General features: G+C 46.2%; 1 pseudogene; it reads right to left on the minus strand.

Moving 5' to 3' along the window:
• Nucleotides 1–8,152: 8,152 nt before the first annotated feature.
• The window catches only part of LOC127347374 (uncharacterized), a 39,966-nt pseudogene continuing 34,991 nt past the window's right edge, over nucleotides 8,153–13,127 (minus strand).

Below are 13,127 nucleotides of genomic sequence, written 5' to 3' on the forward strand. Positions count from 1 at the left end.
AGTAGTTTATTCCTCCTGCACGGTGTAATGGTGATAGTGTGTGCATCCGTGTTAGTACTTGGCGTAGGCTATGATTGTGATCTCTTGTAGATTATGAAGTTAACTATTGCTATGATGGTATTGATGTGATCTATGCCTCCTTTCGTAGCGTGAAGGTGACAGTGTGCATGCTACGTTAGTACTTGGTTTAGTTGTGTTGATCTGTCATGCACTCTAAGGTTATTTAAATATGAACGTTGAATTGTGGAGCTTGTTAACTCCGGCATTGAGGGTTCGTGTAATCCTACGCAATGGTGTTCATCATCCAACAAGAGAGTGTAGAGTATGCATTTATCTATTCTGTTATGTGATCAAAGTTGAGAGTGTCCACTAGTGAAAGTATGATCCCTAGGCCTTGTTCCTAAATACTGCTATCGCTGCTTGTTTACTGTTTTACTGTGTTTCTACTGCCTGCAATATTACCACCATCAACTACACGCCAGCAAGCACTTTTCTGGCACCGTTGCTACTACTTATTTATACCACCTGTATTTCACTATCTCTTCGCCGAACTAGTGCACCTATTAGGTGTGTTGGGGACACAAGAGACTTCTTGCTTTGTGGTTGCAGGGTTGCATGAGAGGGATATCTTTGACCTCTTCCTCCCTGAGTTCGATAAACCTTGGGTGATCCACTTAAGGGAAAACTTGCTGCTGTTCTACAAACCTCTGCTTTTGGAGGCCCAACACTGTCTACAGGAAAAGGAGGGGGGCGTAGACATCAATCCCCTATACTTGTGGGTTATCAGTTACTCATGTAAATTGGCAGATTTTTCTGAGTTACCTACATAAAATACTACTCAAATTCGTGACAACAAGAAATCTGTTTCTGCGCAGTAATCCAAATCTAGTATCAACCCTACTATCAAAGACTTCACTTGGCACAACAATGCAATAAAGTAAGATAAGGAGAGGTTGCTACAGTAGTAACAACTTCCAAGACTCAAATATAAAACAAAAGTTGCTGTAGTAAAATAAAAACATGGGTTATCTCCCAAGAAGTGCTTTCTTTATAGCCATTAAGATGGGCTCAGTAATTTTAATGATGCACTCCCAAGAAATAAGGGTTGAAGCAAAAGAGAGCATCAAGAAGCAAATTCAAAACACATTTAAGTCTAACCCACTTCCTATGAAAAGGAATCTTGTAAACAAACAAATTCATGAAGAACGAAATGACAAGCATAGGAAGATAAAACACGAGTAACTTCAAGATTCTCAACATAAAGAGGGGAAACTTAATATTATTAAGATGCATATAACCATGTTTCCCTCTCTCATAATAACTTTCAGTAGCATCATTGATGAAATCCACAATATACCCATCACTTAAAACATTCTTATCATCGTTCATATGCATAAAAGTATCATTAATTTTGGCATAAGAAGAGTTCTTCTTATTAATAGTAATTGGAGCAAGATTATTATCAAGAATTTGAACATGGTAAACAAGTTGCATACTAAGGGAATTGTTTTTGGCAATCCAATCATAACTATGACAAGTTTCATAAGGATAGTTATAACCTATATCATAGCATTCTTTATAATAATCATCAAAGGTCGGAGGCATAGTGTCATCATACGAAATAGAATAGTTATCTTTCACAGTATGTTCATCTGTGACCATACCATCACTGTTACTAGAAGGAGATGTATCAAACATATAATGATCAGTAGCAAAAGGATTTTCAAACACCTCATCCCCAAGCTTAGAACTTTCTATATCATTATGGGAGGAAGCATGGATAGTACTGATACTATGGCAATTATTAACATCATCATTTTCAGAATTATTTTCCCAGAGATTTGCAATATCAAAAGTAGTGTGCTCTTTCAAATCATGATCACTAATGTAGGTAAAGGGCATAGGAAGATCATTGTACTCAGATTCATTATCATAATAATCATTAGGAGCAACATACTTACAGTTACCTAGCGTTATCTAATACACTCGGGGATATGCCGTTACCTCTTTCTCTTTATCCCCTTCTTCTTCTTCTTCGTTCCCTTTTTCTTCTTCTTCTTCTTCTTCTTCTCTTCCTTCTCCTCGTTCCCTTCTTTAGGAGGAAGAGGCTTGAAGGGAGGCTTCGCCACAAAACCTGATTTATTTCCAGAAACAATAGAAGAAACTTGGGAGGATTCCTCCTTTTCATTAATAAGTTCAAAACACACAGCGGTCCTATCATATTTTGGCAAAGTGTCATCTTCTAAAATATTTTGTATGTAAGTATTTGTATGGCAATTATTAATGCAATAAGAAAAACACCCATGCAGGACATCATCAATATCAAGATCACTCATATGTAACAAAGAGATTTTTCTTGATAACTCTTCGCACCACAAAAATAAAGTAAGTTCATCATGCTGATTAGGAGTAATTTCATCATCACAATACAAATTTGCAGCACTTATGGGGTTCGAATTATCATTGGAGGAGCATTGAAAATTAAAATGACCCACTCTATGACAAAGTTCACAAATAAAAGGATAGATGGCACAAACTTTTTTACCAAGATCATCTAGAGCCCTAGACCACTTTCTAGTTTTCTCATTAATATGATGGATATAATATTCATCTTCAATTTGATTAATTCCACAAGGTCTATGCATTCCACAAAAATTAACATGCTTATAGGAAATAGCATTCTTAGGAGTTTGAGCATGTTTATTGCAATCATTAACAACAATTTCATCCTTCATGCAAGCATCTTTAAAAGGTTCATGATACTTATAAAAATTCTTCTTAGGCAATTCAAAATGAGAGGCAAAAGCTTTATAAAGATTTGCAGCAACTTGAGAGTCAAGACCATAGGTAGCACTCATATTTCGAAATTTACCAGTATCCATAAAAGTTTCAATGCATTCATAATCATAATTTATACCTGACTCTTTACCTTTGTTGTTCTCCCATCCTTTAGCGTTCTCCTCAATCCGGTCAAGAAGATCCCACCTAGCTTCAACCTCCTTGCTTGTGAAAGATCCCTCCAAACAGGCATCTAGATAGTCCTTGTGGTGTCCTGAAAGCCTTGCATAAAAATTATTAATAATAACATTACGGGGGAGCTCATGAATGGGACATTTGAGCATTAGTGACTTCAATCTCCCCCATGCTTGAGAAATACTCTCTCCATCACGAGGATAAAAGTTATAAATGTAATTTCTATCAATATGCACTTCATGAGGAGGAAAAAATTTAGAATAAAAGAGAGATACAATTTCCTCCCAACCAAGAGAATGACTATTCTTCAGCAATTTATACCAATGCGCCGCTTTACCAGACAGCGAAATAGTGAATAGTTTCTTCCTCACTTCATCCATAGAGATACCTGTACACTTGAATAACCCGCATAATTCATGCAAAAACAGTAAATGATCTCCAGGATGGACAGTTCCATCCCCTTCATAGCGGTTATCCATAACACGTTCAATAATTTTCATGGGTATCTTGAAAGCAGTACTTGCAGTAGGTGGATTTAAAATATCACAAGCACTATTAGAGTTATCGCACATGGGAGATAAAGTATTATCAGAGCAAAATTTCTCCCCTAAAGATGGGAAGCTAAAAAGATCATAAAAACTAGCTTCCCCAAGCTTAGACTTCCCCATAGCATTAGCAGTGATTGCGTTCATACTAATAACATTGCTACTAGCATGCAAATAAGGTTCCATAGGTTTTTTAATTTTCGCATCACACAATTCATGTCTTAACTTAGGAAATAAATTAAAAAGCTCACAGTTGTTTTCCATTATGCCTTACTAGTGTAAAACAAGAAACAAAAAGATGCAATTGCATGATCTAAAGGAAATAGCTTCGAGCACTTACAACGGCACCAGAAAATAACTTAGTTACCTGGGATCAGACTGTGAGTGCCTTTTACCTTTCCTCCCCGGCAACGGCGCCAGAAAATAGCTTGATGTCTACTCACGCTTCTGTTCTTGTAGACAGTGTTGGGCCTCCAAGAGCAGAGGTTTGTAGAACAGCAGCAAGTTTCCCTTAAGTGAATCACCCAAGGTTTATCGAACTCAGGGAGGAAGAGGTCAAAGATATCCCTCTCAAGCAACCCTGCAATCATGATACAAGAAGTCTCTTGTGTCCCCAACACACCCAATACACTTGTCAGATGTATAGGTGCACTAGTTTGGCGAAGAGATAGTGAAATACAAGTAATATGGATGTATATGAGTGGTAATAGCAATCTGAATAAAATATGGCAGCGAGTAATCATGCAACAGAACAGTAAATAAACGGAGATTCGATGTATGGAAACAAGGCCTAGGGATCCTACTTTCACTAGTGGACTCTCTCAACAATGATCACATAATAAAACCACTCTACACTCTCTTGTTGGATGACAAACACCATTAATTGTGTAGGGCTACAAGAGCACCTCAATGCTGGAGTTAACAAGCTCCACAACATTCGATGTTCATATTTAAATAACCTTAGAGTGCATGATAGACCAACGCAATTATACCGAGTACTAACATAGCATGCACACCGTCACCGACAGGCTATGAAAGGGGGAATAGATCACATCAATACCATCATAGTAATAGTTAACTTCATAATCTACAAGAGATCACAATCATAGCTTATACCAAGTACTACATGATGCACACACTGTCAACATTACATCATGGAGGAGGAATAGACTACTTTAATAGCATCACTAGAGTAGCACATAGATGATATTCAACTAGATCACAAAGAGAGAGATGAACCACATAGCTACGGTAGAGCCCTCAGCCTCGGGGGAGAACTACTCCCTCCTCATCATGGAGACAGCGATGGCGGTGAAGATGGCGGTGGAGATGGCGGTGGAGATGCCTTCCGGGGGCAGTTCCCCGTCCCGGCAGGGTGCCGGAACAGAGACTTCTGTCCCCCGAATTGGAGTTTCGCGATGGTGGCGGCTCTGGAAGGTTTTCTGGAGTTTCGTCAATCCGTGTCGATGTTTTAGGTCAGGAGGCAACTTATAGGTGAAGAGATGGAGTTGGAGGGCTGACGAGGCGGCCAGACAACAGGGGCGCCCCCCTGGGCCGCGCCGCCACCATGTGTGGTGGGCCTGTGGCTCTCCTCTGGCCCCTCTCCGGTGTTCTGGAAGCTTCGTGGAATTATAAGATACTGGGCGTTGATTTCGTCCAATTCCGAGAATATTTCCTTACTAGGATTTCTGAAACCAAAAACAGCAGAAAACAGGAACTGGCTCTTCGGCATCTCGTCAATAGGTTAGTTCCGGAAAACGCGTAAAATCATCATAAAGTGTGAACAAAACATGTAGGTATTGTCATAAAACAAGCATGGAACATCAGAAATTATAGATACGTTGGAGACGTATCAAAGCTCCAACACCAAACATAGCATTGGAAATAATGGTCCCTCAGACCCATGCTCAACTCAAAAAATGATGTCCCTAAGGAGCACAACCATCCAGTGGTCGCATAGATCTTGGATCCTTGGGAGCTGCTTTGAGTGGATGAAGGAGCTCTTCACCTTGATGACATGTTCAAGAAGGGAGCCCTACCCAAGAGCGTTGTCACGGGCTCTAGCCACCATCAAGATACAATGCCTTTACCTAGTTCAGTATCACAAAACCTTTTGGCATGTGCATCAATCAGGCCACCAGCAAACCCCTGGATCGACAAATCGAGCCCACCACAATGATGTCACTGCATAATGCATTTGGGTCTAGACGCAATCCAGTTTCTTGTCGCGCAAAACCCCCCCACTCACACCGCACAATGATCACCACATAATCGATGATGATGATGATGCAGCCTGGTGACCATGAGCTCAAGGAGTGCAAAAGACACAAAGGGCACCATATTAGTGTCATGGGGGAGCATATAAAAAGATGAGGATTGGAGTAATTTTATTCGGATGGGAGGATTGTTAATCGGGGATATGAGAGGTCATAGGGAGCAGGGGAGGCCCTAAAACGATTCATGGGTATGCCTTGGATACCCAATATTTTTTTACAAATTATTATTGGTTTATATGTACATGCATGTGTATAGTAGCTTCTTTCTACACTTAGAACAAAGGTAAAATCGAAATGAGCAGCCTATCGTGCTCTCCCTATTATTTTTTACTACTCCACATACCTAATTTTAAAATTCTAGCTCCACCTGGCACATGAAGAAAGTGGGATTTGTCAGTAAAACCATGTGAAATGAGTGAAAATGTTCTTTGAATGAAAAAATTTATAAATAAGTTGTCTATTTTCTTTGTGAACATTGTTTGATTTTTTTAAAAACATAATTCAAAAAAATGGGTGCAACTACTAGGGACGGAGCCAGCTTCCCACCTTGAGGGGGGCAGAGTTAATGAGGGGGGCATAGTTAGCTAAATCAACTAGAAATTAGAGTTTTAGTGAGTAGTGTTCCTCATAAATCCAAACCATGGGGCGGCTCAGGTCGACTGGTGTGGCGGCGTGCGGTGGCGCTTCTGGCCACATGCGGCGCATGGGGGACGTGCGGTTGTGGCCGGGCGGGCCAGTTCGGGGCACGGGTGGTTGCGGCGGCACAACGGTTGGCCGGCGCGGGGCCCCTGGCCGTGGAGGTGCTGCAGGTTTGTTGCTGCTGCTGGGTGGTGGTGGTGTGTTGGGGCGGTGACCCCGGGCAGCGGCGGCGGCTGGGACAGGTGTGGCGGCCGTGGTGGTGATGGGGGTGAGGGATGGAGGTGGTCTGGCCGCGGCGAGGTGCTGCTAGCTGTTGCGGATGGGTTCTGGTAGGGTGTTGGGGCAGCGGCCCCGGGCAGTGGCGAAGTGTTGGTGGGCGAGGTGGTTGACGGCGATGGTATGCAGGCTGGCCTATAGCTGCCCTGCCGGTGTAGGAGGCCTCGATGGGAGGGGGCTTGCTTCGGGTGAAAGCTCATCCCGGCTTGGTCGGTGCTGGTGATGGCGATGCCTCGAGGTGTCGTTCCCCTTCTTGAAGGCATCGTCGTGGAGATCCTACCTCTCCTAGCTTCGAGGCTTCGTGCTCTCCGGGTGAAAACCCAAGATCTTGCCTCGGCCGGAGCGGGCGACGATGGCGATCTCGTCGCTTCCCTTCTTGGAGGCGTCGTCTTTGGAGGGCATGACCTTCTCTCGGCGAGGGTGGCTTATTTGTTGGGCTGCGTTGCCTTGCCGTCTGCTTTGGAGGATGCTGAGGCGACGACCTCGGGTAGGTGGCTGTGAGCTGGGGCGGCGGTCCCGGAAGGTGGTGCGGCGGCATCTCTATGGTGCGGGGATGCGGCTTGCCGCGGCTTGGGTGGGGACGGTCCGATGTTATGTGGGGGCGGCGGCCCCAGATTAGTTGGTGTGATGCCTGTGCTCTGCGGCCGGTTGGCCTGTGCAGCTTGGGTTGCGGGTGGACGGTTTGTGCGGTGTTGCAGCTCGAGAGCGAGCGGTGGTACGTCGGGAGCGGCCCTGGAAAGTGGTGCGACAGCATCTCTATGGTGCAAGGATGCGGCTTGCCGCAGCTTGCGTGGGGACGGTCGGACGTTATGTGGGGGTGGCGGCCCCAGATGAGTTGGTGTGATACCTGTGCTCTGCGGCCGTTTGGCCTGTGCAGCTTGGGTTGCGGATGGACGGTTCGTGCGGCGTTGCAGCTCGAGAGCGAGCGGTGGTACGTCGGGGAGCGGCCCCGGAAGGTGGTGGTCTTGGTGGACGCGCAGGGCGCAATGGAGCAGCGGTATGTCAGAGCGGCGGCTCCGAATGTTCGTCATCTTGATAGTGTTGAGGACATCGACATTGTGTCACGATGGCGACAATGTCGTTTTGGCGCAGTTCTCTGAGAGGTTCGTCTTCTTCAGCTATGTTGGAGTGTCCCGTGTCTGCTCCTCCCATAGTAGGCATGGCGTCTTCTCTCAGGCTTGGTTGGATGTCAAGCTGGTCTTGACGAGTGTGTTGTCTGCTTTGTATCAGCAGTGGGTTTGAGTGGACTTATTCTTGTGGCGTGGCGAGTGTGGGCTTAGGCGCCGTGGTGTCTTGGTGTATGGTTTTCTTCCAGTTTTTTTTCTAAAAACTGTGCACTTTTCGCTTAACTCTTTTAAAAAAAAAAAAAACTGAACTCTTTTGATACAGAGACCACCGCCTTCTCTCGGCCGAATAGCTTGCTGACAATGGCCAGGTTGGCAACTAGGAAAATGCCCCACGAATGCATCCACCCGTCTCTGCAATCACATAAAAAACCAACTCCTTGGCTACAGAGACCGTCTTCTCTCGGCCGAATAGCTTCTCGACAATGGCCGGGGCGAACTCTGTCGCGCTACCTGTGATGAGGTTAGAGCATGTCTAACGCCCGCCTACCCGTTAAATTCCGGCGGTATAGGGGGTGAGACCATTTTGGGCCGTCTAGCAGGCCCCGTATTCGGACCGGTCCGTGTCGGTAGAATACGGGCCTGTTAAACCCACCCCTCCGCCCCCTACAAATACAGGTTGTAGGTGCGAGTGGGGATCCAACTCCTCACTCGCAACCCTAGCTTCGCCATGCGCCGCTGCCTCCCCGCACACGCTCCGGCGAGCAATTCGCAGCCACGCAGCGCAGCATTTGCACCGCCGCCGGAGATGAGCGCACGATGGAGGAGTAGCGCCTCCCCCGCGTTCGGATCGAAGCGATCCCGCTCGCTGGACACGCTCGAGGAGGCGTGGCGGCGCCACTACAAGCTCTCCGCCGCCGGGAGTCGGCGCGCGGCGTGCAAGTACGCCGACGCCCTCTACGTGCTGCCGAAGCTCCGCGAGTTCGCGGCGGGCAGGTGCTACTACAAGGCCGATCCGCCGCTTAAGCCGATGAGCAGCGGCGACTTCGAGAAATGGTGGAGGGATTGGGAGCAGCAGCGCGCGTGGAAGGCGGCATGGCAGCAGAGCACCAGCGGCGGAGGAGAGCCACGAGCCGGCGAGGAGGAAGAGGAGGCGGAGGAGGAGGACCCCTGTACTTGCAGCGGTGGCTGCGTCCATGAAGGATGCCGCCGACAAGGCTCGGGCGGAGGAAGACGAGGCGGCGCAGGACATCGCCTCCGTGGAGGAGATGGAGGCGCGGGAGGCCGCCGGCAATGCGACAATCGTCATCCTCGGCGAGTAGGTCTCTTCGTAGAAGTCGCGACCCAGTAGGATCGCGCAATTTTGTAAAATCCTATGTATGATCTATCTATAAACGTGATGAACTATCGAAGAATTTTTCCGGGTTTGCAATTTTAAAAAATACGGGGTCCGTTAGACGGAATGGTTTTTGCGTGAGTATTTTTTTGATACAGGGCCCTCTACTCGCGTTTTACGGGGCATAAAAATAGGGGGTCTGTTAGACATGCTCTTACCGTCGATGACGACCCTGTATTCGCATGCGCCTTGGTCCGTAAGAGGAAGTCTAGCAGGCCCCTCAAAACGCTGGTACCCCGTATTATTCCGGCGGGATAGGGGGTGAGGGCGTTTTGGGCCGTCTAGCAGGCCCCGTATTGGCAGAATACGGGGCCCGTCAAACCCACCCCGCCGCCCCCTACAAATAGAGGGTGAAGGTGTGAGTGGGGGTCCAACCCCTCACTCGCAACCCTAGTCCCGTTGTGCGACGCCGCCAACCATAACCACTCCGTCGAGCAATTCTCACGCGCACGCCGCCGCATTTGCACCGCCGCCAGCCATGAGCGCACAGCGTAGGAGCATCCTCGACGACTAGGCTAGCATTGTAGAAGTCGCGATCCAGTAGGATCGCGCAATTTTGTAAATCTCTTATCTATGATCAATGTGAAGAACTATCTATGAATTCCCATGGGTTTTGCATTTCTAAAAATACGGGTGAAATAAAGGATCTGTTAGACAGAATGGTTCGTGCGTAGCAATTTTTTTAATACATAGCCCTGTATTCGCTCGATACGAGGCGAGCAAATACATGTTTCTTAGACATGCTCTAAGCAGGTACGCAATCGGTGGAAATGATGTTGCCTTCTTACCCTAAAACGACAGAAATTGACCACCTCCAAATTAGCTCAATCTTTAAAAAATGTAGACACAACTCACAAACATAGATGAGTAAGCAAACCGTGGGGCTCGAGGACTAACCAGGGGGAAGCGCATATTGCGCCGTAGTTTCTCCCAGCTTCTGCCTGTTTCTTCAGCAAAGCAACAAGTTCTGTACTGGTAAACTTCATAGATAGCGCCAGGAATACCACCCTGTACATATACAGCAAGCAGCATACTCATTGAAGTATGTACTCCCGAGAGCACCACAACGAAGAAAATAAAGCAACTGAAATTTCCATGTATTACCGGCATGATGATCAGATCGAACTCCATTTCAGCAGCTTGTTCCATCATCACATCAGCTATGAGATTGAACTTGTGGTGACGGGTCACGATCTGCAGCGTCCACCGATCCGATGGTAACATGCCTGCTCTGCGCAATACGTCGATAAGATTGGAGGCTTTTTATGGTACAAATTACTAATCCTATGGACAAGTAGTATTGAGCAAGTGTAATTTAGGCAGGTAATTTTTCGATACTCTCGTAAAGTCAACTTGGCCAGGATTAGAGGTAATGATCGATTTTTCCAAAACGCCCGTCCATCTGCTAACATGCACGTGCCTTTCCGTATGTGAAAACCATCGATGACTGCCTCAATCATAGTCAATCACCTGTATAAAATATATCTCGCGCAATGTATCCGTAAGAGCAACTTCAACGGAAACGTAAATGGACCGCACGCTAAAATAACTTCTAATTTGCAGAGCGGGCCGGCAGGCGCAGTAAAATTGCGCGCGCCAAAACTTTTACCGTGCGTCGGAAAAAACTGCGATGCACTTGCTTTCTTTCGTGCGCCGGTGCGCGCTGTATGACGCACCGCACGTGTCCTCCAACCGTCTGAAAGCGCGCGCTTTTTCCCTCCCCACAGATACCGTGCCACCGCAATGACGTCGTGACACCATTCGAGCTCTGGGTATTGCAGCGTCCGCGAGCACCCCAACGCCGCCTTCTACGTGGAGATCCGAGGATGACCCCCGTTGGGCTGACATGTTCTCGTCGACTTCGGTGTCGACCACGACACCGGACTTGTCCGATGTCAAGTTTTTAGATTAGGCTTATTTTTATATGCACTAGTTTGTAAAATACTACCTCCGTCCCAAGGAATAAGGCGCACGCGTATTCCAAGACGAACTTTGACCATAAAAATTGAGCAACAAAATCTTGGTTATATTATATGTAATTAGTATTGTTGGATTCGTATTGAAAAACACGTTCTAATGATGTTAATTTTATACAAACAATCTTTATATATTTCAAGTAATACTTAGTCAAACGAAAAGCTCGTAAAACGAGGGCGTCTTATTCCCTGAATCGGAGGTAGTATAAACTGACTCTAGTTTCTGTTATATATAAACTAGTTTTATGATTTTTTCTAGATCTTGTTTTATGCTATTTCTTTGCAAAATCATGTTTGTGGCACTGAATTTTAACACGCCTGATGTAGGGCGATCTTGGAAATTTTTGGTGCGCGGGTTTTTAGCATTTTCGGTGGAGAACAAACCGATGTCACACGCTAAATAAGGATGCAGCGCGGGCTTCTATGACGGTGTGACATTTCTAAATTTTTTGACATGAAAATAGATGGCAAGTCAAGAGAATCCGTTTGTCTTCAGAAATGGAATGGGGCCGGGGCTGCAACCAAACCGGGTCTGACCAGGTGGACAAATTTCTATATGCTGGAAGTACCCTTTAGTGGGCAGGAATTTTCCTATTTTTCTCTTTTGTGAAAAAATACTACTCTTTTCCATAACAAATATTGATCAATCTCAGCGCTTAGATCTAGGTAGTTGGATGTGGTGACCCGGCATACCACTGCATGGTGTAGTATGCAAGTCTGATATAACACCAATGAAACACCGTTCCACTAGTATTATATCGCTCAGAGTGGTACAACAGAAACATATGCGGGTCCAAGGCATGTCTATAGAATTACAACAGTGACTCTGTTACATAAGATCATCACAGCCTCCTACTTTACAATGAGGTAAAACTGTAAATAAACTCCAGAAGAACGACTCGTAGTCTAGTCTTATCACGAACTCTAGTTGTAGAGTATTTAACTAACTCTAGAGGCTGTGAATAGATTCTAGCTAAATAGGAGCTAGGTTTAGGAAACTAGTTCCTTTCTATTGCTAAGCTAGGTTTGATCCTTGTTGGAGGTAGTGTTTGACTCTTCTGTCAGGTTCCTGTCCCTTGAAGTATTTGTTGATCCCTCGGTCTTCGAGTTGCACTGTAGATCCTCCTTCGATGCCTCCATATCTAAGCAGGGGATTTAAGAGTGGGATGAGTACGAGCGTACTCAACAAGTTCATTATAGGAAAGAGGTGTTTAATGCACTAGCTACGGCATTAGACCAGAAAGTCTAATACCAATGCAAGTTTTCATAACCATTTCTTCAAAAGGTTGCTTTTATTCAGAAGAACTATGTCCGTCAGCCTTCACCGGTTTACTAGAACTTCATGGAGCTCCTTTCCGGCCGCGTTCGCAGTTCCATATCCCGGAACAGGGAGTGACAGGTCACGGTTCTTTACACTCTGCAGAGGTGTGTTGCTTTACCCATAAGAGATCTTAACCTTGGTGCCAACCGGGCGTACTCCCCGTCCACACTTCCTTTGGTGTGAGGCCCGGTATAAGGTCTAGCCAATCATGTTCCTCCGCTACCTCGAACACCCACCCTTTGTTGCATGCCCCGACCCTGGGTCCTCGCCGGTCCCATTATTCCCGTAATTTCAGGGTGGACCCCGGCCACGACGACAGTCTGGGATCGAACCAAACTCCTTCGCCGGTAGCTGCAACCCATCATAGACCGCATTACCGTGGGGAATTAGAAGGGGATCCCCACCCACCAATTGTTCCGCAAGCAGCAACCGTCTACGGTAAGCAACAGCTATACCGTGGGGAATTAGAAGGGGATCCCCACCCACCAATTGCTCCGCAAGATACAACCGTCTACGGTAAGCGCATCCGTTGATGAACGAGAGGTGGAAACACTTTTGACTACTCCGTCCCACTCCGGATCTTATGGTTAACACGGGTATTACGGCACAAGAATCACTGGCGACATTTGTTGTTTAATCCTAGATGGATATAAACCCTTGC

This window comes from Lolium perenne, chromosome 4, assembly GCF_019359855.2.
Source record: "Lolium perenne isolate Kyuss_39 chromosome 4, Kyuss_2.0, whole genome shotgun sequence".
Lineage (NCBI taxonomy): Eukaryota > Viridiplantae > Streptophyta > Magnoliopsida > Poales > Poaceae > Lolium > Lolium perenne.